Source organism: Stylophora pistillata, chromosome 10, assembly GCF_964205215.1.
Source record: "Stylophora pistillata chromosome 10, jaStyPist1.2, whole genome shotgun sequence".
Lineage (NCBI taxonomy): Eukaryota > Metazoa > Cnidaria > Anthozoa > Scleractinia > Pocilloporidae > Stylophora > Stylophora pistillata.
The window spans coordinates 6,896,467-6,919,747 of NC_142528.1; the positions used below are offsets into that span (position 1 = coordinate 6,896,467).

Genomic DNA, 23,281 nt, shown 5'->3' on the forward strand with positions numbered 1-23,281 from the left:
TTGCTTTATGTGTGGCACTGAGTACGCACATCAGGGATTGCGTCTTTTTCGAATCGTTCGCCTTTGTAGATGTACAGCTATTTTTTTTACTGTCTCGATCGTTAAGTTGTCTGGATTGCTTTCAGCTTGCACCACGCGCGCTGATTCGATCGTACTACAGTTCTTAGTGTTCAGTGTTCCAGCCGTTTTGGCTCGTTTTCTTTTCTTTATTTCGGTATTAAAACGACCGATTTCACGTTCATAGAAGCACATGATCGCCTTTACTGTTTCTTGCTCCGCGTTGTTAAGGATTTGCTTTCTCTCATTTTTTAAATCCTCGTCTGCTCTTATTTTGGCCCTCGCCCTATATTGTAGGGATTCTAGGCATGTTCTGCTAGGCACTTGGTACAGAGGGATTTGTTCGTTATCCTCAGACTTGCCGAGTAGATCATCTTCAGTGGCGGTGTCGTATGAGGCTTCCATGTTTTCTTCATTCTCTGAATGGCATTGCTTTGGCCCGGGGCGTTTAGTAGCCCATCTGCCGTTATAATGTCTTTCGAATTTTCTGTAGATGGTCAGGCAAGACCGCGGTTTCGATCCTAATCTTGTGGATCTCGTCAGTTGCCGATTAACAAAATAGACTGGTAGAGATCCGTTCTCGGTATCAGTCGGGAATTTTGCTTCCTATCCAGGCGAACCTCTCGCAGATAGCCAAGATGCCGATGTGGCCGCCGATGAATAAGACGAGGATGGCATTTTGCCCGAAATCCTCTTTTTCGGCCTCCCAAAATGCAAGCCACACTCCATGCTTTTACCCTTCTTTCACAGAAGTACACAACCAGTGACGTCACAGGGCTGTTTTGGCCGCGCCAAGATGGCCGCCAATTTTGATCTCAGCCGGTCAACTTCGAATGCTTAAAAATGTACTTTCCGGTATGCGTTGGCCCAAAAAAAGTACACGGCGTTTGCAAATAACGTTCAAACTCTATTGTATTGCAAAAATCTCGGATATGAAAATTACGTTTCAGTAGCACTTTAACTTTTTTAGTTCCTAGCCTTAAGCAATAGACGATAATCTCTTGCTTTAAACGAATCTGTCAATAGAAAAGGAAACGTGGCCTAGAACACGCTTATCCACTTGCATCTGGGAAATAAAGGTTTTTTTTTTCTTTTCGGTTTAGATTTCATCCAGAATAAATAGAAGTAAAAAGCGCGAGAGGAGGGGGTTACTTGTTTCAATTTTTACTTGGTTTGTGCCGCTGGCCTCTCTCAACCCTTTCTATTATATTCAATTCTCTGACCAATAATAGATCCCCATCTTATTCACTTAGGCAAAGGTAATTTTCACGATCCCAACTTAATCAACTTTGAGATAGAATAAATATATGAAAATCATATATTTTGAACTGCGGTATTTGATACGTATGATGCACGATCCTCGCAGTAGATAGCGCTATTTAAGCAATAGCGAAAATTAGACCTGAAAAAAATCAGGCCTGTACGGGACTCGAACCACTGACCTCTGCGATACTAGTGCAGCGCTCTACCAATTGAGCTAACAAGCCAACTGAGAGCAGGCCGTTAAGTTGATTCGTAATGAACCCGTGAAAGTGATAAATGAGATAGAATAAATATATGAAAATCATATATTTTGAACTGCGGTATTTGATACGTATGATGCACGATCCTCGCACTAGATAGCGCTATTTAAGCAATAGCGAAAATCAGAATATCGTGAAAATATCAAAACATCGTGCATCATACGTATTAATCAACTTTGTGACTTTCGGTAACTATATTCTAACCGCATGTCTTCCCATTTTTCGTTTCTTAATTGTTTTTCTCACGCCTAAAATCCCAAAAATGTGCGACCCCATTCTAGTGACTCTGTTGAAAATGCAACCCCCTCATAGTCATTCTAGTCGTGAAAAATGCGACTCCATCAATAATAATAATAATAATAATAACGAATATTTATACAGGGTAGCCCTTCAGTGCAGGAGCACTGTTATCAATGGGGTCCTGTCTAAATAACATAATATAAGGATAAAAACTAGAATAAGATAAGAGTGACTATGCATCTAATTAAATGCCCTATGCAAAAAATTGATCTAAAGACTCCCTAAATGGTACGCTACTGCTAATTTGCTCGATTTTTAAAGGTAAAAAATTAAAAGCTGAAGCTCCTATCCACCGGGATATTCCCATTTGCAAATACAAGGACCCTCCTCTGCCATCAAAAGCGCAACTCTAAATAGCTTCCACTAGAGCCTGGTTTAGGGCTCTTCGTTAGAAAAAGTATCTTTTAATTTTAATAATTTATTGGCATTTATACAAAATCTGGGGGTCAAACTTTAAGAGTGTTTTACTGAAGAAGGGAGGTCTGTTTTGAAATGAGTATGCAGGAGCTTTCATAATCTGGAATTCCACTTTTTCATTGCTGTTTGTCTTCCTAGAAAGTCTTTTAAGTGCATAGCCGAAAAGATGTGTTTAAACGTTATAAGAGGGACACTGCCATGAATGACAGAACTTGATGAAGAATGTCGTGGAAAGAAAAATAAATAAAAAGACTGCAAACTGTTCCAATTTTCCTCACGTTCCATTATTAGTCTTGAGTAATTCCCTGGTGACACGGCTAGAAGATGACCTTTACAGATCACCGCGAACATAAATCCACATTCGATTCAGACCCTCTATGGGCTAGGAGGGGTTACTGATCCACGTGTGCCATAGGGTTACACTGCACGAAAAATTGGATTTAAACGGATTGGCAAATGAAGCAAATATGATGCAAATTTAGGATTCCAGATTTGACTTAAATTCGCATTGGAAGTAATGATGATGCAAACGCAGATATTTATTCCCGTTGTATTTGCGCGCAATTGTGAAGTAAATTTGATATTTACTTCACCTTTGCTTCGTTTTTGATACCTCTGCAAATCAACAAATTTGACGTACATTTGTACAGATTTGTTCATAAAAATACTCAGCGATACTACACAACAAAACGTCTAAGAAGATATATTTATCCTCCAACGAAACTTCGTAGAGTACAAATAACGCCATAGAAGAGTACAAATATCACGCGGTATTTGTACTCTAGAGTACCGGTTAAACAGGTTTTCTCGTAGTTAGGAAAAACAATGGCGGACAATTTAAATCATATTTCCGACGAAGAAGAGTCAGAATGGCTTGAAAATATACATCCAAGTTTATGAGATAAATTTAACGAAGAAAATAGCTACACGACCAGGAAATTTCTTCATTTATTGAATAAAATAGAAACAGCAACACGACAACACGCCAATTCCGTTCCACTTCGCATACTTCTGTCAAGCATCCCCGTAAATAAATATCCGCGAAATTCGCCCGCACTGAAATAATAGTTTGGCGTGTTGGAAAATAAATAACTTGTTAGTCGTTTTGTTGTGTAGTATCGCTGAGTATTTTTACTCGTTATTTGTATTTTGACTCGGCCTACGGGCTCGTCAAAATACGGTACAACTCGTAAAAATATTCAGCGATACTACACAACAAAACGTCTAATTAACAACTATTCCGCGAGCGCGCGTTGGATATGAGATGATAGATAGCCAACGAGGCGCGTAGCGCCGAGTTGGCTATAATCATCTCATATCCAACAAGCGCGAGTGGAATAATTGTCTTTTTAAAAACGTCCCCAAGTTATTAGACAAATCTTACCAAATCTTAAATTTTTTAGCTCCCTTTTAATTTTAAGCTGACGTGTATTTTTACCATATTTGTAGATTATGGTATATTGGCTCATATACCATAATGGCTAAGCCAATAAAAAGTCTTGAATTGCATTATCCAATGATCCAGTTTTTAATAATAAGATATATATAAATTATTTAACCTTACTATTTAAGTTGCTTCTGTCAGTATCCTGTTGTTGGCGCCACCTTCGAAGTTGTGTTCACGAACATTCTTGATTTTTTTAGGGAGTGAGGTGTTCGTCTCAGGATCATAGCCTGTTGTTAAATCGGCCGTCACAGTTTTGCCAGTATTTTCATAGTTTGAACCCACACATATGGTTCATTTCTTATCTCGTGAGAACTAGTATGAACTTTCCACATTTGGTAAGCTTTCAAGCAATGAAGTTCTTGGACCGGCCCATTCCGAAAACACTCGACGTCATTTAGCGTGGGCCTACCACGAACAGCCTGTACGTTTACATGTGGGACGAGCTTATAAGACAGGAATCTTTGCAAAACGGTCTTCACAAAACACAGCATTCTGCGAATTACCGTTGTTTACGAAGAGCAAGTCCACGACAACACAAGTTGTTTCACTCTCATTCCAGTTTCCGCGGTTTGCGCAAGGAACGCCTGGGACCATGAGCCCCCTTTTGGCGACCAAAACGGCTTGCGTTTTCAGACTTGGGCTTTCCTACGGAAGCCCGAGTAATAAAAAATGATTTAAAAACAAACCCCTTCATGAGGGCCGTGTGCGGCTGAGCGAGCAGGGGCATTAAAAGCTGCACGGCCAAGGACACGGGCCCGCGAGAAGAAAGAAGAAAGAGAAGTTCAGCGGTCATGGAATAAAACTCTGATTGGTGAGTAAGATCAACCCCGACGGATATGACCCTTCTCTTGGTCCATATGCACATAGAATGCTGATTTTAGAGCTGGTCGATCGCTATGTGGTGCAACTAAAGTGCTTTATTATCGTATTCCTCCCACCAAAAGTCTCTTCTTTGTCAAAAGTAATATTTCCTTAAGTTTGCAATGTGAAACCACATTTTTATTCTCTTTTGATTTTTAAACTTTTCTGAAACTTAAAAAAAGAACTACATCAGCATCTGTAGCAGGCATTTGGACTCTAGATTTCTAGATTTCCATTGAGGAAATAATACGTTGGAATTAATCTTAATGGCCATGATTTACAACTTCGTGTGTTTATTTGCTGAAATTTTGAGACTTTTTGCCAAAGAAAAACAAAATGAGCTTAACTTAACATTGTTGGTATAGTACAAAATTTATCGTTTATACTGTCTGGTTTCCTTTGACTTTCAATGATTCAAGAATAATTCCAAACACTGAGACTCAGAACTCTTTTCGTTTCCAAGTTGTCAAGGTAGTTTTTCGGTTTGTCAGTTTTGAGACCAAAAAACGCAAAGGCGGTTTTATTCGCATCAATATTTTCTAGAAAAATATTAATGATTCTTTCCTTAATCTTCCAGTACTCCATTCGCTTAGTATCGTGAAGGAATTACGAGAAGCAATGGATGTATGCGAATTGAAAACATTCCTTACTCTTCACATCAGAGAAGGTGCATGGCAGATGGTGCTGCTGTTTACGGATGAACTCCCTTCAGAAAAACTACCAGAGGAGTTGTTTGATGAAATGTTGAATGTATACTTGGAGTTGTACGCAGACGAGGACGAGGACGAGGACGAGGAGGTTTTTTAGTTCATCGTTATATAGTTCGAAGTCAGGCATATTGATAGCGTGGCCAATAGAGCACGACCCTGATTGGGTAACATTGTGTAAAGCAATCGCCAACAGAGACTGGAAAGTAACCAGATTAATCCTTTTGGGAGTCGGATATCTGATGAAGGTTTGAAGAACTTAAGTACAGCTCTTATCCAGGGTGAACTTTACAGCTTGACCCTGTATTACAATGGTCTACAAAGAGGATTAAAACACCTGTGTGAGGCGCTGATCAGTAGGGACTGCAAGTTAATCGGGTTAAGCGTCATTCGAAATAGGTTAGGAGACAAAGAAAGGATGCACTTATATAACGCGCTGACCAGTGTGAATTGCAAACTGATCAGTTTGAATGTCAGTGACTGTGAGTTAGGAGACAAAGGAGTAATGTACTTATGTAACGCGCTGACCAGTGTGAATATTGCCAGCTGACCAGTTTGAACGTTAGTGACTGTGAGTTAGGAGACAAAGGAGTAATGTACTTATGTAACGCGCTGACCAGTGTGAATATTGCCAGCTGACCAGTTTGAACGTCAGTGACTGTGAGTTAGGAGACAAAAGAATAATGTACTTGTGTAACGCACTGACCAGTGTGAATTGCAAACTAATCAGTTTGAATGTCAGTGACTGTGAGTCAAGAGACAAAGGAATAATGCAGTTGTGTAACGCGCTGACCAGTGCTAACTGCAATATAACCAGCTTAAACGTCAGTGACAATCGGTTACAAGATGACTGACTGTTGCAGTTGTGTAACGTACTCACCAGTGTTAACGGCAAGTTAACCAGTTAAACGCCAGTGAGAATTGCTTTGGAAGTGAAGGATTAAAACACGTGTGTGACGCACTGATCAGCACTAACTGCTCTTTAACCAGCTTAAAAGTTAGTTGGAATATGTCAGGGGATGAAGGAATAATGCCCTTAGCTAGAAATTTAACTAACGAGAACTGTGCATTAACGAGCTTAGACATCAGTGCAATAGGAGATGAAGGAATAAAGTACTTGTGCAAAGCCTTAACTGATACCAAATGTAAGTTAAAGAGCTTAAACCTCGAAGGAGATTGGATGGTAAGAGACGCGGGCAAACAGTGTTTGTCTGAAGCAATAACTGGCACTGACTGGGAAGTCAGATCGAGGAGACCTGATACTTTCTCGTTCCACTGAGTCAGAGGCATAAAGCTCGGATAGGCTCCTCTTGTTACTCATCGCCTTTCGTGTAAAACGATTTTTTGTAATTTGTATAACAGATGATATTTTTTGTTAGTAGTCTTGAAAAGTACTATGTAAGTTTTAAATTGAAAATGTTCCTCTTCTTGTTTACCTTGTTTATTCTTTGAGACCAATTTAGGCATTGTAAATATCATTTTAATCTATTTCAAAACGCAGAGCTCGTACTTTAATATATTTTTTTCTCAGCTGATAATTTTTTAAACAGCAGAGTTCGGCAGTACTCTTCATGTTACTTTTGGTACGAAATTATTGTACGGGCAACGTAGTTCTTTTGAGAGTGTAATCTCTTTTCCAGTCTGATGGAATAGACCAGAATGTGATGAAGGTGTAATCTTAACGATAAAATCAAAAGTTGTTTTAAAATTCACAACTATACAAAAGAACATTTTACGTATATATTTTACTTTTTATAGATATAGAGATAAAAGTTATTTAGTACCTTGTACTTTAAACAAGTTTGAAACATTTTGATTGCTTTATATATACTCTTAATGGTTTAGATGATATTTAACTATCTAGGATGTTTTCATACTTGTATTGAATGTGAAGGACCGCACAAAACCGCTAACTAGTAGGACCAAGGACATCGAATAGATATAAGGACTACAGTTGAGTGTAATAAACATTGTTTTATTTTTTCGATCTTAGTTTTTACTGGATTTGTCAATAGAGCCTGAATGAAGGAAACATGGGCTAGAAAACACGTATCCGTTTTATCTGCTCTTTCGTCTTTTAAATCTGCCCTTAAAACATTCCTCTTCCGGAAATTTTATTTTTAGTATTGTGAAACACTACATAAATTAGGTTTTTATCTCATTTAACTTTATTTTTGTTAGTGTAGGTACTACTGTCTGTTAGTATCATGTAAGCGCATGATATCCTTAAATGCGCTCATAAAAACCTTACCATCATTATTATTTATTGGGACTTTTTTCGTTTGTGTTTCGTCCAGAATAGCTAGAAGCAGTAATGACCAGTAATCGTTCCTCCCTTATCAGAAGCAAAACTCTAAATTATTTGCTCAAGAGCCTGGGTTCAGGGCTGGTTCATATTGATCAGCCAGAACTCGGTAATAGGAAAATCAAACGCTTATGTCAAAAAGTATATTAACATAAAGTTCTCACAGGTACCTGAGTATGAGATTCTAAAGAGCAACCTTATGCAAAGTTTTCTTTTCTATTCACCTCCATCGCCATGGATTTTGCCGACATGAACAAAAGCCTTGGGCTGAAAACCTCCTTTCAAATCTTCCAAGCTACCAATGAAACAGTAAACACACTTCAAAACTGAAAAGAGAAATGTACTTTTTCTTGTTACGTTACTTGTTTACTCGTTCTTCCTTTGAACTAAACCTCCGTCTATGTCTTACCTCGACGGAGCCTAAAATTCACGGTAAATGAAGCCGGGTATTATCAGCCAGAAGAGCAAGAGGAAAATCAAACGCTTACTTCAAGGATAAACAACTTCGATACTCGGCTTATCGTTAAAGCTTATTCAGTCCGGCCATCACCTCTGAATTTTTAAACCCCTCCTTGTCAAAAAGGAAAAGAAAATGTCACTGAAAGTTTAAAGTTCTTTAGAGGGATAACACATATTAGGTGTGTGTATTTATAACATTGTTTGATTATAAGCTTGAATCAGAGGTGGTATAATTGCTGTCCAGTTGATCACTTATGCTTTACCTGGTAACGTATAGTTTTACAAATTGAGTCCTTTAAAAGGTCGTATTAGTGATAACAACGTATAATTAGCCATGTCGGTGGTCAATATAACTGAGACAATAAAGAAAATCAAGCGCATGCATGGACTGTTCCGCTTCATAAACACTTTTATTTATCGCCAGGGACAATTCAAGATCTCTTCGTTTCAAATGAGTCTTCCCCTTCGGAACCCACTTTATGCCATTTTGGTGCAATTTTAATGAATGAATAGGAGAGGCAACAACTATGAATACGTTCGATTTTAAGTTTCGATTGATGTTTAATTCAGTGTGAAGTAAGAGTGCTCGATAGGTCAAGCAGCGACCAGCCAAATGTTCTCTTTATTCACCGAGCATTTGTAGGTGACTGGCCGCTCGCTTGCATGCATCTCATGTTTTCGTTGTGACTTCTTTTTTTTTTTGTCACTCATTAAAGGGCAAGATAATTTTTTGAACTGGCCAATAAATGCGCGATATCCTGAAAATATTTGAAGAGCTAAGGTAAAACTACAGCCCCGTTTTTTGGTATGGTTTTATTCTTTATTTTCTGTTTGTTTATTGGATTTATTTATTTATTTTTCGATGCTGAGAAACTCTTTGTTTGCGGTGACAACATTCTGAAAAAATGTAGAATTCTATTTATTTTTTCTATTTTTGGATTTTTTATTGACTTCCATTGATCTTCTTTTATTTGGGCTGTCTTTTCAGCTGACCAGATTGTGGTTTACATGCTTAATTCAAGTAAAACAAAAAGAGCACAAGGAGATTGTTGTGGAAGCTTGTCAACACGTTAACGCGTAGGTTCCTATCCTCGCTTCTAATTTTTTCCGTCTTCTCTTGTTTACTTCTTCCAATGAAACCAACACACGAAATTCTAACAATACGTTTCTTCGTGGCCAAACAGAGAAACTGTATTTACATTGTAAAACGCATTATTTTTCATCTTTGGTCAGGCGTTCTTTTCATGACTGTGAAAACGATATTAAGCTAACACGTGTTGAATTACTCTCCGCTAAGGGATCCAAAGAGCAAAAAATAAGAGATCAATTTCTTTACTGCCAACGAGTTATTGGAAGTAAATTTCAATCGCAGTACTATTTCTCTTTCCATCCAAGATTTGGCTCTTACTCTCTGTGTTGATCAATACTTATTGAAAAAAATATCTGCTCGGCCGAAACGTAGATTTTTCCTTTGCGGGTCCATGATAAAAGTGTTGTTTCCCTCATTTTGAAACACAGGTGTGGAAATTAAAGAAGGGATTTTTTAGATATACCCAACCCACACTTGTAGGGGTATCGAATGGTCCCATTTAATTTCCAAGTGCTCGCAAAATTTGGTCTTTACTGGGATTGCTCGCAAAAATTACACGGGTGCCCACTTGCTCGCGCTCGCAAAATTTTTGCAACTTATCGCATGCTCGCATTCTCGTACATGTGCTCGATTGCTCGAAATGTCGTTAATCCTGCTTTGTAGTTATTTTTTTTATTCATATATAAACGATAAATCAGCTATGACATGGTTAAAACAAAACGGTTGAAACATCCCTAGCTACCTCCGGCTTCAGTCTTTCTTCAACAGTTCAGCCCGCAACTGTTTTGGAGGCGCTGTGTGTATATTATCGCAAAAACGCACGAAGCTCCATGACAAGCATTTCGCTTATTGATTTATTCTTTATCATATTTCATTGTCGCAGGCTTTCTGCTTGAGAGGGGTACAGTTTCGCAGTTCAAATACGTGATCCTTCATCTATTCACTTGTTTCTTAGGTTATCAACAAGTACCCAAAAGATTTCATTTCTGTTAATACTGGTTTTGCTTTTTCCCTCAGTAGATTCGCTTTCATTGCTTGAATAAAATTGTTGTTTCCTTGACCAGTTTCCCGGGCGTTATACTCAGTGACTCAAACCTTCTTTCGCTTGAACAAGAAAACGAGACTGCAACACGATCTATTTACCAGGAAATTCTGATAGGAAGCTCGACATAACGGGAGGTGACATAATCTCCTGTGAAGACAACATTACTTGCGAACCTTTGTTGATCTAAACTCCCATTTATTTGACAAAATTATCAGGGTTTGTAGACATGGTGGATTTTTCAGTGTGCAGTGGGAAATAAAGTGGACGGAGTCATAATATTTTGAAACAGTGTACTCGGATCCCATTTAGTTGCGGTTTTTTCAACCTTGGAAGCTTCCTAGTCACTAGTAATAATAACTATTAAAATCTGATGCCAAACGGTGGCATATGAAACCCGATTAAACAAAACAACATTAATAACAACCCTCGGTCGTTTGGGCTTTACTGGAAATTCTTAACTGAAATGTTGCTTTCATCATTTTGATTAAAAATTAAAGGCCTAGCCAAAGTGAGAGACATGTCTAGAAACACATGTCGCGGGAAAACACGAAATGTAAGAATTCTTCTCACCAGAGTATGGTGAGGGTCGCACAACAGAGCGAAGCTCCAAATTAAGTGCGCCCAATATCCCATCCATCCCCCCCCCCTAGGGGAGGACATCCATCACACAGTAATCTCGTGTGTGGGAAATTAACGTCTCCTACCCCAACCCTGCAGGAAGGCACCCGCGAGGGTAGAAAGTAATCTAGAGAAATACTACTATTACCAGTACTATGTGACCTTCAGAGCTACTTCTCTAGCTTGTCAGATCTGTACGACTGTAATTGGTTAGATTCTAGGAGCCCTCAAATAATGAAAGTTTCATTGCGTTGAATCTTTTTCAGTCGATCAGCGGGAAACCAGTTTGCCGATTATCGAAACCGAAACCCAAAATGCTTCCTAAACCGAATGTCACGTTATTTACATTTTATAAGAACTATATAACGAAAGAACATACCATCCATTTTAGCGTCGGGTTAGAAAGAGTTGGAAAACTTTAGATCGCGGGCTTTGGATCTAGTACGTCTCCTTGACAGCTCTTGAAGTTCTTGAGCGTCCACCCTGACTGACTCACGTGAAGCTACGTGACGTAATTTGGCGTCAAGTAGGGCACAGTTGGCTGTAAGATGCTGGGACTGGTTGAACCGCCCTAGCTTTCCACCTATCGTTCTATTTTGGAAGTGTCAGCCAGATTATTAGCTATTACTTGACGCAAAACAACGTATCCTATTCATAAAAGAAAGATTGCGGCTTGCGGAAAAATTACGAAGTACTCGAAGTGCTCGCTGCTCGCCATCTGTATTTTTCTAAAGTGCTTGCTCCTAGCCATCTGTATTTTCTAAAGTGCTCGCTGCTCGCAAAAAAAATTTGACAACTGCTCGTGTTCCCAAAAGTAAACATACTGCTCGCATGCTCGCAAATGTTCGCAAAGATCATTGGATACCCCTACTTGTGCCTTTTACTCTGCCTCCCCTGCATGAACTCTTTACTGTTAATCTTGAGGAAGAACTCAAAGAACTATGTATGAATCTTGCCAGACAAAGATGGAAAGGCGAGTAAAACATGCACAGTGGTTCTGTTGAACAAGGGCAAAAATATGGAAAGTAAAGCAAAGAGATGGTTGCTCTAGTTTACTCCATTTACAACTGAAAGGCTTGAATTTTTTCAGAAACAAACCTTTAGGTGAAGCGCTTTTTTTGTTTGTTTTAAAGGACTCCTGTATGGTTTTATGCGTGTAGTTTTCGTCTTTCCGGGTCACCTTATGCAATCCATAGGATTGATTCCACGAACTATGAAGCGTGTTAACATACAATACGACGAGACTGATTTTGCTCATTGCTCCTATATTTCCAAGCCCTGCATGCAACTTGCAAAACATCGGATAATGTGTATTTATTCCATATGTAAGTTATAATGCTATGATACTACCAACCAAGAATGGTGTTCAATGTTTTAAACCATTTTTCTGCTTACCTCCTCTCTGGGGCAGTTCACCTCTTCCTCTTTCCGCCTTTGAAGAAGAACTAGAAGAACTAGAGGAACTACTCAGGAAACTGGAGAAAAAGAGAATGGATGATGAATAGATAACGCACATTTAGAGAGAGAATTGTTTTTTACAATAATTGTAGAAATTCTCGCACCGGCACTCATTGGACAAGAACTATTGTCAGAAAAGTTTTTTTTTTTAACCACAATTAATTGGCAGTAATTTGGCAATCTGCCAATATGCCGTTGTTGATAATAGTACAGACAACGCTGCTCAACGTGTTATACAACGTGTCACGCACTGAAAGAATCGTTTTATTTGACGTTGATATTGTGATAAGTTACAGATCGACAGTGGCTTAGCGTGGTCTGTACCCTTATCGACAACGATATTCGTCATCACAGCGGTCAAGTTTGTTGGAGACTCACTTGGCTGCTCCTCCTGAGTCCACAACATTTTAAGAGCTTTGATGACTTTGTCATCAATTTTTTAAATAGCAGACTGCTGTTAAACATTTCCAGTTCCTTATCGAATGATCTCTCCTTCTATTGCAGTAATTATTTACAACTACGATGCTCATTGGTAAACTAAGATATCATTTACGTTCTTCTTTTGGCACCCAGCACTTAGATGGGGACTGTTCTCACGAAGAGCAAATCCTGGGAACCTATCCATCAGCTCTCATGTAGCTAGGCTTGGAGACAATCTCCCATTGCACTAGAAAATACTGAAATACAGTAAAACAAAAGGAAAAAGACAAGGGAAAAGAGAATTTCTTCTTAGTGCCTGTTAAAAAAAATAATTTGCTTGTTAGGATAAGCTCATCCAGGTCCTAGAAACTTTCAACTTTTGCTACTCATGCAAACTTCAGGTACTGTAACATGTTACGCGTAGTTTGCGTGGTGCCCGCGTGTGGTGCTTGGGATTTGCACGCGTGTGAATTGTGCGGTACTGTAGTGACAAAATTCAACCGTTAGTTGTATAAAAGGGTTCACTGAAGAAAAGAAAGAAATGAACCATTTGCCATAAAATGGCCAAAATTTTAACCGTTAGCCGTAAAATGGCTGAAATTTAAACTGTTACCCATAAGAGCTATCACTCCAGGGAGACCCTCGGGTAGCTCGTGCACCAAAGAACTGTTGCAAATAATGATCTGTGTTAGAAATCATCAAAGACATGAAATGTTGGTGGTATCTTGGTATGTCAAATGTAAGTTTAAACCTAAACTTGGCGGTGTTCTGTCTCAGTTCACGACAACATTGACGCTTACTTTGTCTTCAAGAGACGTACTTCATTTTTTCAATAATTTCTCCTAACTGAGAATATGACCTAAAGTACTGAAATAGTTTGTGCTTTTTTTATGTCCTTCATAACAGCACTAAAGAACACCTTGTATCCGATCATTAGATCAGGACTGGTGGAGTTTGATGTCAGTTTACCTGAGGAACTCCAGAGCTATGTCAGCTACTTATTAAATGAGCCAGACAAACTTGGCTTACGCAGGCGAAGTACTTAATATGGTTAAAATAACTTAACAGTTTTTATTGGTTTTCAAACATATTTTCAGTTATCTATATTCTGTCGTAAGATACAGAGAAATGCTGGGTTTTTGTAATAGTCAAGATTGTGATCTTGTGTTAGGTTTGTTCTTCCTCTGAAGACCTGGTATATTTATACAATAATGAAATGACCTACGCGGTCTAATGCCCGTTCTTCAAGGAAAACAAATGATGTAAAACTGGAACAAACCCCGCTATTAGGGCCGTGTACGTTTGCGCGAGCAGGGGCATTAAAAGCTCCACGGCTTAGGGTACAGCCCCGCGAGAGGAAAGGAGAAAGAGAAGTGCGGCGGTCATAGAAAAAAGTCTGATTGACTGAGTAAGATCAAGCCGGACGGACATGCAATCCTACTTGGTCCATAAGTACGTACTAGAATACTGATGTTAAAGCTGCTCGTTTCGTGGTTTTTATGTCAGGTTTGAAATTAAAAAAGTGTAAAGGCGGTTTTTTATTTGCAGCAACATTTTCAAGTAAAAGATTAATAATTATTTTCTTTAATCTTTCAGTACTACAGTCGCCTAGCACCGTGAACGAATTACGAGAAGCAATGGATGAATATGAATTGAAAGCATTCCTTACCATTCACATCAGAGAAGGTGCATGGCAAGTGGTGCTGCTGTTTATGGATGAACTTCCTTTACATAACCTACCATGGGGCTTGTATCATGAAATGTGGTACGAGGACGAGGACGAGGAAAAGATTAGTTCATCGTCATACAGTTCGACGTCAAGCATATTGTGGGCGTGGCCAACAGTGTACGACCCTGATTTGGTAACATTGTGTAAAGCGATCACCGACAGGGACTGGAAAGTAGCCAGATTGATCATTTCGAAGAGTCGGATACCTGATGAAGGTTTGAAGAACTTGAGTATAGCTGTTACTCAGGGTGAACTTAACAGCTTGTCCTTGTTTGAAAATGGTTTACAAAGTCAAGGAATAAAACAACTGTGTGAGACGCTGACCAGTGTGAACTGCAAGTTAACCACCTTAAACGTCTGTGAATCGGCTGGGAGACGAAGGAATGATGCACTTGTGTAAGGCGCTCACCAGTATTAACTGCAAGTTAACCAGTTTGAACGTCAGTTGGACTCACTTTGGAATTTAAGGATTGAAACACTTGTGTGACGCACTGATCAGCACCAACTGCACATTAACCAGCTTAACCGGTGCTCCGAATGGGTTAGGGGATGAAGAAATAATACCCTTGTTTACAATTGTGATAAGCGGTAACTGCACCTTAACCAGGTTAAACGTCCGTCGTAATAGATTAGGAGATAGAGTATAAAAAGACTTAGCTAGATCTTTAACCAACAAGGACCGTATATTAACGAGCTTAGACATCAGTCACAATGAATTAGGAGATGAAGGATTAAAGTACTTGTGCAAAGCCTTACTGATACCAACTGCAAGCTATGGAAATTGGAAGGTAACAGATATGGGCAAACGGCGTTTGTCTGAAGCGATAACTGGCACTGACTGGTAAGTCAGAGGAGGCCTGGTACTTTCCCGTCCCAATTAGTCAGAGGAGGCTTGGTACTTTCCCGTTCCATTCTCTCAGTCCATTAAGTCAGAGACATAGTGCTTGGATAAGCTTCTCCTGCTACTTATCGCTTGTCATGTAATAATACAATTTTACAAGTATAGAATTATTGTTTTACGCATGTTTATTTTTTAAATTCAAGAAAGAACAGTTTGTTAGGTTACGTCACTTTATTGACTCTCCTTCAGTTGTCGATCAAACAGTGTGCTCTAAAAGACTCTCAGTGTGGCAGACAAAACGTTGAATCAACAATTGATGACTGACTCAGTGTTGTTAGATAGACGGTTATTAAACTCAGTTTCAATGATCATTTTAGAAAATAAGTTTTAAATCCTTTAGCAAGATGAGTCTTTTTCTGGAAGCGTAGATAATCTTCGTACAACGGGTCTGTAGGATGCAAAGAATATTGAATTAAATTTTTATAACGTAGTTGATAAATATCTTTCTCTTCCGAAAGAAGAAATTTTAATATATTACATTAAATAGTGAAGTACAAATATGATAGCGATATATGTTAACGTTTTGAAAATGAACCCTTCTTTGTTTACATTGTTGGTTCTCTCAGGCAGATTTAGGTGTTGGAAAAAACTATCGTGTTCTCCACATATTACTAATGGTAGGAAATTATTTATAGTATAGTCTCTTTTTAGTCTCATGGAATAGGCCAGAATGTAATGTAGATGTAATCTAATTGATAAAATCAGAAGTTGTTGTTTTAGAATTGACAACTCTCAGAACACAACTTATTTTACAAATGTATTTTTAATTATGTTTCTTAAATATGGAAACAAGAGTCTTTAAGGTAAATATATTGACATTATTTAGTATCTTGTAAGTAAAACATTCCTTCATACCGTTAATAGTTTAGATGGGTAGTAATTATGGAGTAATGTTTTCAACCTTGTCACCACATTAAACTGCGAAGAATTTTAACCAAGGACATTGAATATGTATAAGGACTATGATGATTAAATGTAATACACCATCAGAATATAAATGAAGCATCGTTCTACGTGATTCTTCTTTGTTCCTAGCTTTTGACAAGAGAACATTATCTCTTGCTTCAAATGAATTTGTCTAAAGGAAAGGAAACATTACCTAGAACACATGCATCCGCTTGAATACCATAGAGCGAAGGAATGAGGTAAACTTTAATAGTTCAGCCTGGCTGAGATTGAAAGCTCAGTTCAACAAAGACAAAAGACTTACAAGTCTTACATGTCAGAGAGCTTCTGCTTACCAGCGCTAGGCTCTGTCCCAGTTACTACTGATGCCAACAACGCTAAAAATATTGTAGGTTACCTATAATCTCAGTGCTTTACTTCTGTCGGATTAAAATTTAGAGCCTTAAAAAACCAGGACTTGTGTAGAATCTGCAAAAACGACTCTGCTCTCCAAGACATCCGAATAGCCTCTAAGATCAAATTGGATAACACTAACTCTAACCCTAATCTCAAGCTATGTATTGCCCTCATGCACATACGCCTGATGAGCCAAACGCCGTCTTTTACTAAGAGTTTCGTTTTAAAAGTTTAAATGAAGTAGGGAGGACAAATATTCTTCTACAGAGATGTGCTTAAAAACAGCGTTATATGGAGACTGACATTGATGACAACACGTGAGTGAGAAATGTAATGTATAGAATTGAAGATGGTGCTTTATTATGAAAAAAGTGAATATCATGGAAAAAGAAGAATTAAGAAAACAACTTTCAGAAGTCATGTCTGAGAAAAAGGAAAGACCTGTTTAAATTAGAGTCAGGATTTGGAGATCCAAGTAGCTCACCCCTAATGAGAATTCTGAGGAGTAACTCCTCCCCCTAAAGAGGGATTGGAACATCTACCGGATCCTCTGAGGCCCAGTTGATCCGTTTTAAAAGTGGGCGTCGTTCAGACACCCCTGTGCCCTGAAAAAGTATGTTTGCATTGGCGTGGAAGTCTTTGTTTTCAGCATCTTATTTATTTGTTGACCTTGAAACTCGACTATTGTTTTCGCGGCTTTCTAAACTCAGATGTATCAATATATTTTTAGCGGTTTGTCACCGTTCCGTGATTGTTTTCTGCTCCATCACCTCAATTTCTGCTCGAGAGCTTCTCCAACAATTTTAGTTAGTTTCGAGTGATGTTATGTCAGTTATATAGTTTGAAACATGCCGGATAAACTTTGTTTTATCACCAAGCGAGGCGGGTCCAGCGAGGCACCCCAGAAATGCTTCGCAAGAGTAGGAAGATGTAGTGTGGCAACTGTCGAAAGTAAGGTATTGGCGAGTCACGCCGAGCTCGGGAACAGTGCTCGAGTGTTACCTGGAGCATAGTTAGTAGAGGGGGCTGTAGGTATTCAGAGTTTTGGTCGAGCAGCCGTTGCCCGCTCCTGGGTGCCGTGGGACAGAGGTTGTCCTAGACCGCTGTACAGCTAACCGCTATGATCTATCGGCGCAACTTCCATAATACGACTGACTGGGGGCGTCAGATGCATCAAATGGGTAAGATCAGACGTGAATGATCCTCCGTAATCTACATCGAATGTAATGTTTAGTTGGGTGACACTCATTGATTGGTGAAAGAAAGCAAAGCAACACTAACAAATGGCGTCTTCGGAGGGTTCGACCGCTACCAGTAGCAAAGAGGTGAAGAACAGAGAGAGGCTTATTGATGCCATGTTCCTCTGTGACGAGTGGAAATCTTCGAAGGGTGGATTATCCACTTTCAATCGCGAATTTGCTATTAATTTGGCACAAACGACGACTGGTGGTATGAAAATCCATTGCTACGTCTCCAAAAGCGATGACCAGGACAAAGAAGATGCCAAACAACACAATGTAAAGAAAGTTAATCACAGCTCAAAGTGTTCCTGTTTCAGCTGATCCCTTCGAGTGCTTGAAGTTTCCACCCTCCGAGCTCCCAAATCCACATCTGATTATAGGCCACGGAAGAAAGTTCGGTGGTCCAGCGTATTTCTTAGTACAGGCCACATTGTGTAAATGGATTCAATTTGTCCACGTTTACTGTGAGGACCTCGGAAAATACAAGAAAACTATGGCTGCAACAGACACAATCGAAGAGAACGAGAAGAAGCATAAGATAGAAATTGACTTGTGTAAACTAGCGGATGCGGTCGTCGCTGTTGGCTCCCGTCTGCATCAGAAGTATAGCAGAAGTCTGCCAGGTGTCAAAGTGGAGATTATTACTCCTGGAATCTTTGAAAAATTTTCCAGCGAATCACAGTTCGCTATGCACAGATCAGTTGTAAAGAACTTTAACGTGTTCTTGTTTGGTCAAGCTACCTTTTAAGATCTTTCCCTCAAAGGATACGATATTGTCGCAAATGCCATAGGTTCTCTTAGGGCGATCAGATAACGGCTTATTAAGCGACTATCTCGGTCTGTATATTGAGAGATTTTAGGCCACTAACTCAGTCTATATATTGTACGATTTTAAGCCGTTAACTAACGGCTTACAATCTCCCAATAAACACAACAGACTGAAGGAAATTAAGCCGTTAGTTAACAGCCTAAAATCGTACAATAAAAACAACAGACTGAACGAAATTAAGCCGTTAGTTAACGGCCTAAAATCGTACATTAAACATAACAGACTGAACGAAATTAAGCCGTTAGTTAACGGCCTAAAATCGTACAATAAACATAACAGACTGAATGAAATTAACCCGTTAGTTAACGGCCTAAAATCGTACAATAAACATAACAGACTGAACGAAATTTAGCCGTTAGTTAACAGCCTAAAATCGTACAATAAACATTTGTGACAGAGTCACTTAGGCTTATTTCCTACTTAAAACATGTTTGTTCTGTTTATTTTATTTTATGGAATTTTAGCGATTTGTCAGTAATGTTAGTAATGTGTTAATTGTGTTAGTAATGTGTTAATTGTATTATTCCTTTAACTGCCGATTTCCCTTATGTAATTCCTGTTTAATTGCCGATTTCCCTTAGGTAATTCCTGTTTAATTAATCGCTCCTAGCCCAAATTTGGTTTTAAGTTATTTTTACCTTTTCCTGTATTTTACTATAAGTTACAACTGTTTGCTCGGTGAGTTCAGTTGATTTGTTGCCTTCCTGAGAGTGTCTTTAAAGCGGATTCTAAGCTATACTAGCTTTTAGTATGTTTCAGTATTTTATGTTTGTTTGAGCCTTAAGCTTAGCATGTAGTTGTTTCCATTGTATTTTTGTAGTGACTTTCGGGTTAGAATTTGCTTAGTTTAGCCACATACTCTTTGTATCTTGCTACTGTATCTTATTTATTTACTCTGACCTTTGTCGCACAGCATGTAATTTCTCTGCTATATGAACTTCAATTGTTTTCGTTTTAGCAGCTGTAATATTTTGCTTACCTGCTTCCAATTCATTGTTGCTATGATTCCTGTGTTTTCATTACACTAGTAGTTTCATTTTCTCCTTTCATTGTTTTATACTGTATTAGCTCAAGTTGTAATATTAAGCCTAGCTTGTAATCTTTGTTGAATTCATGCCTGGTGTAGCAATCACTATTTTTGATAGTTTCTGTCACACAATTTCCTGTTTTCAAGTACTTTGTTTGTTTCCTTTCTTTACTGAATTATTTCTGTCTGTAGGTTATCTTTTAATGTTAAGTACTTTTTCCTAAGTCATTTTAATCTTGCTACATCATTTGGCTCATTGGAACTTTGTTTTCTTATTTATTGTTTAGTGTCACTCGTTCCCGTTTTTTTATTGTACCGTTGCATTTATTTGCTGTGTAATAAACTTGTAAATCTTCCCTCGGATCTTTTGTTCTTACGTCGACCGTTTTGGCCGTCTTACACATTACAGACTGAACGAAATTAAGCCGTTAGTTAACGACCTAAAATCGTACAATAAACATAACATACTGAACTAAATTAAGCCGTTAGTTAATGGCTTAAAATCGTACAATAAACATAACAGACTGAATGAAATTAAGCCGTTAGTCAACGGCCTAAAATCGTACAATAAACATTACAGACTGAACGAAATTAAGCCGTTAGTCAACGGCCTAAAATCGTACAATAAACATAACAGACTGGACGAAATTAAGCCGTTAGTTAACGGCCCAAAATCGTACAATAAACATAACAGACTGAACGAAATTAAGCCGTTAGTTAACGGCCTAAAATCGTACAATAAACATAACAGACTAAACGAAATTAAGCCGTTAGTTAACGGCCTAAAATCGTACAATAAATATAAGAGACTGGACGAAATTAAGCCGTTAGTTAACGGCCCAAAATCGTACAATAAACATAACAGACTGAACGAAATTAAGCCGTTAGTTAACGGCCTAAAATCGTACAATAAACATAACAGACTAAACGAAATTAAGCCGTTAGTTAACGGCCTAAAATCGTACAATAAATATAACAGACTGGACGAAATTAAGGCGTTAGTTAACGGCCTAAAATCGTACAATAAACATAACAGACTGGACAAAATTAGAAGACTCTGTCAAGGTGTGTTACTAGGTATCCAATTCCATTGTCACTTTCATGAAAACGATCATTCACTCGACTCAAGGCGAATTCCTTGCTGTGGCGTAAATCGCTGTTTAAAGGATCCACTTCCTTTGGCAGAGAGCAAATTATGTATATCATATTAATGATTCATGTAAGAGTGAATGGAATCAAGAAATTGTTCATGTAATGTAGGTTGAATTATAGCTCCTGTCGAGTGGACAAGTCGAAACGACGAAACGACATAACGAAACGACATAACGAAACAACATAACGAAACGACATAACGAAACGACATAACGAAACGACGAAACGACATAACGAAACGACGGAACGACATAACGAAACGACGAAACGCTATGACGAAATGACGAAACGACGAACCGATGTGGTCGATGACGAGTCGGACTCGTAAAACGACGAGTCGAAGAGGCCAGCCGACGAATTGAACTGACAATTCTTGGGTTTCACCCACGTGACCAATAGCTTAGCAACGGTTACTATCCGCCATCTTGGTGTCCATCGAGCGTAAACAGACCGTATCTAACGAGGAGTTCATGTGAGAAAGAAGGGATGGTGTTTATGCATTGTTGTTGGGTGTTCGAGCAAAAGTAGAAAGCATAAAGACTAAGGATTTTTTCGTATAATAATTTAATAATTTTATTATTTCTAGAGCGCAAAATTCATTAGATATATGATCTAATGCGCTATACCTAAGATCATTACAAATCAAGTGGAAGAACAGGAGGAACTAGAAGTTGTTGTATGGTTCGAGGCTTGCGGCTGTTGTAGATCAAATGTGCTCGCTCCAACACCAAAGTATTAAAATGTGGCGTGATTTTGACGAGCCGAAAGAGACGTTTGTTTACTTTTTTATACTTCGTCGCACAGGATCCATGTTGTCGCTCTGTTAAAATTCTTAAATATTTCGCGATAATAATGGATACAAACAGAGACTCGGCCCATCAGTCCCAAAACGAAGACAATTTTGCGACCCTTGGGCTAGAGTTCTTAAATGAGGCAGAAAGAGAAAAACAACGGGAAAGAAGACTCGGCATCAGCGCAGTCACGATTCGCTTCACTGAAGAATCACTCTTGATATTGTTTTCCGTCTTTCGCATCGGATTTGTTGCGTTATTCCACCGGTTATGTTATGAAACAATTGGTTCATGCTTTATGCTATGCACTATCGAATTATGGAGCACTTCGGAAGCTTGGAGAACACCTCGAGGGGTCTGAGTTTTCGTGACACCCAGCGCGCTTGCCATGAATTCGAGTAGTTGCCTCTAACATAAAATAAAACACTCGCGATATGTGAGCATGACTCAGCCAGTCCAGCTTTGCATCCCAAGCAATGGGCTGACAAAATAGTCCCATCGTTTTCGGAAATGACCCAAATGTTCACTAAAGGATCATTCATATGCTGTGAATGCCAAACTCGTGCTCTCACGACATACTTGCCGGCGATTACTTTGCCTACAACTGAGGTTACAAATCCCGACACCATTTGATTAAACGCCTCTAGACTCTTGAACGCCTTGAATTGCTTCTTAGTGTAGAAGCTGGTCTCAAGAACGAGGTAACTCAGCAAGTCCGACACTTCCACAGGAGGCAAGCATTTTGGACTGAACTTCTCGGCTGGTATGCTTGCAGGGTCAATCCCGATGACCGAGATCTTTTGCAAACATCTTTCCCTCCAACTCTCTAAGCTTTCGGCATACTCAGAGAGCACTGGGATACCTTAAAATGAATGCCAGATACTTTTATCGCTTTTTTCTTTCTGGATATTCATGTAGTTGGCGAAATAATATGGCGATAAGAGAGAGGGCTTCACTATAGAAATCGACTAATTATTCATAAATTTGACACCCGAGGGACACCAACATGGCGGACACTAACTTCAGCAAAGCTTGTGACGTCACCTGAAACCCAAGAATACGACGAAACGAACTGAAAGTTCGACGAGTCGAACTCGGAAAACAACGACTCGACATAACGAAACGACGAATCGAACATTTTGTCCAGGATCTACCTTCTTAGGTTCTCGCATGTCGCACATTTGAAATGGCCCTCATTCAGGGAGCATTTCAGGCGATTAATCGCGGAGATACTCGTCAGAATATCTCTCAAGATATTTCATTTGACAGCACAACGCTTCCTGTAGTTGTTGCAGAACATATTGCGTCCTTCCTGAATGGTAAAGATCTGATAAATTTGGGAAAGACTTGTAAATTCTGGAACGAAATATCTCGCAACAACATCGTTTGGAAAATCCTCATCGAGAGACGGTTTGGACGGCAGGCAGTTTCTGAGAACGAAAATCCCGGGATACATTACAGAGGGCTCTATTTCAAACTAGCTACAAGTAAGAAGCCTGCTACTTCTTTTGATGTAAGTTGGCTGAACGGTCATTATTTACAGAAAGCGAAAGACAGGGAAAGCACATATGGAGAAGTGGTTCAACTGAACTCTGTTTGTTG

At 39.0% G+C, this 23,281-nt stretch overlaps 1 protein-coding gene and 2 pseudogenes across 1 annotated transcript in view; all 3 read left to right on the forward strand.

Moving 5' to 3' along the window:
• Positions 1 to 23,281, forward strand: part of LOC111345785 (uncharacterized) — a 304,322-nt gene that overhangs the window by 27,520 nt on the left and 253,521 nt on the right. The gene's annotated exons all lie outside the window — the stretch shown is intronic.
• On the forward strand, positions 4,872 to 8,498 carry LOC148721604 (uncharacterized; annotated as a pseudogene).
• On the forward strand, positions 13,017 to 15,317 carry LOC148721605 (uncharacterized; annotated as a pseudogene).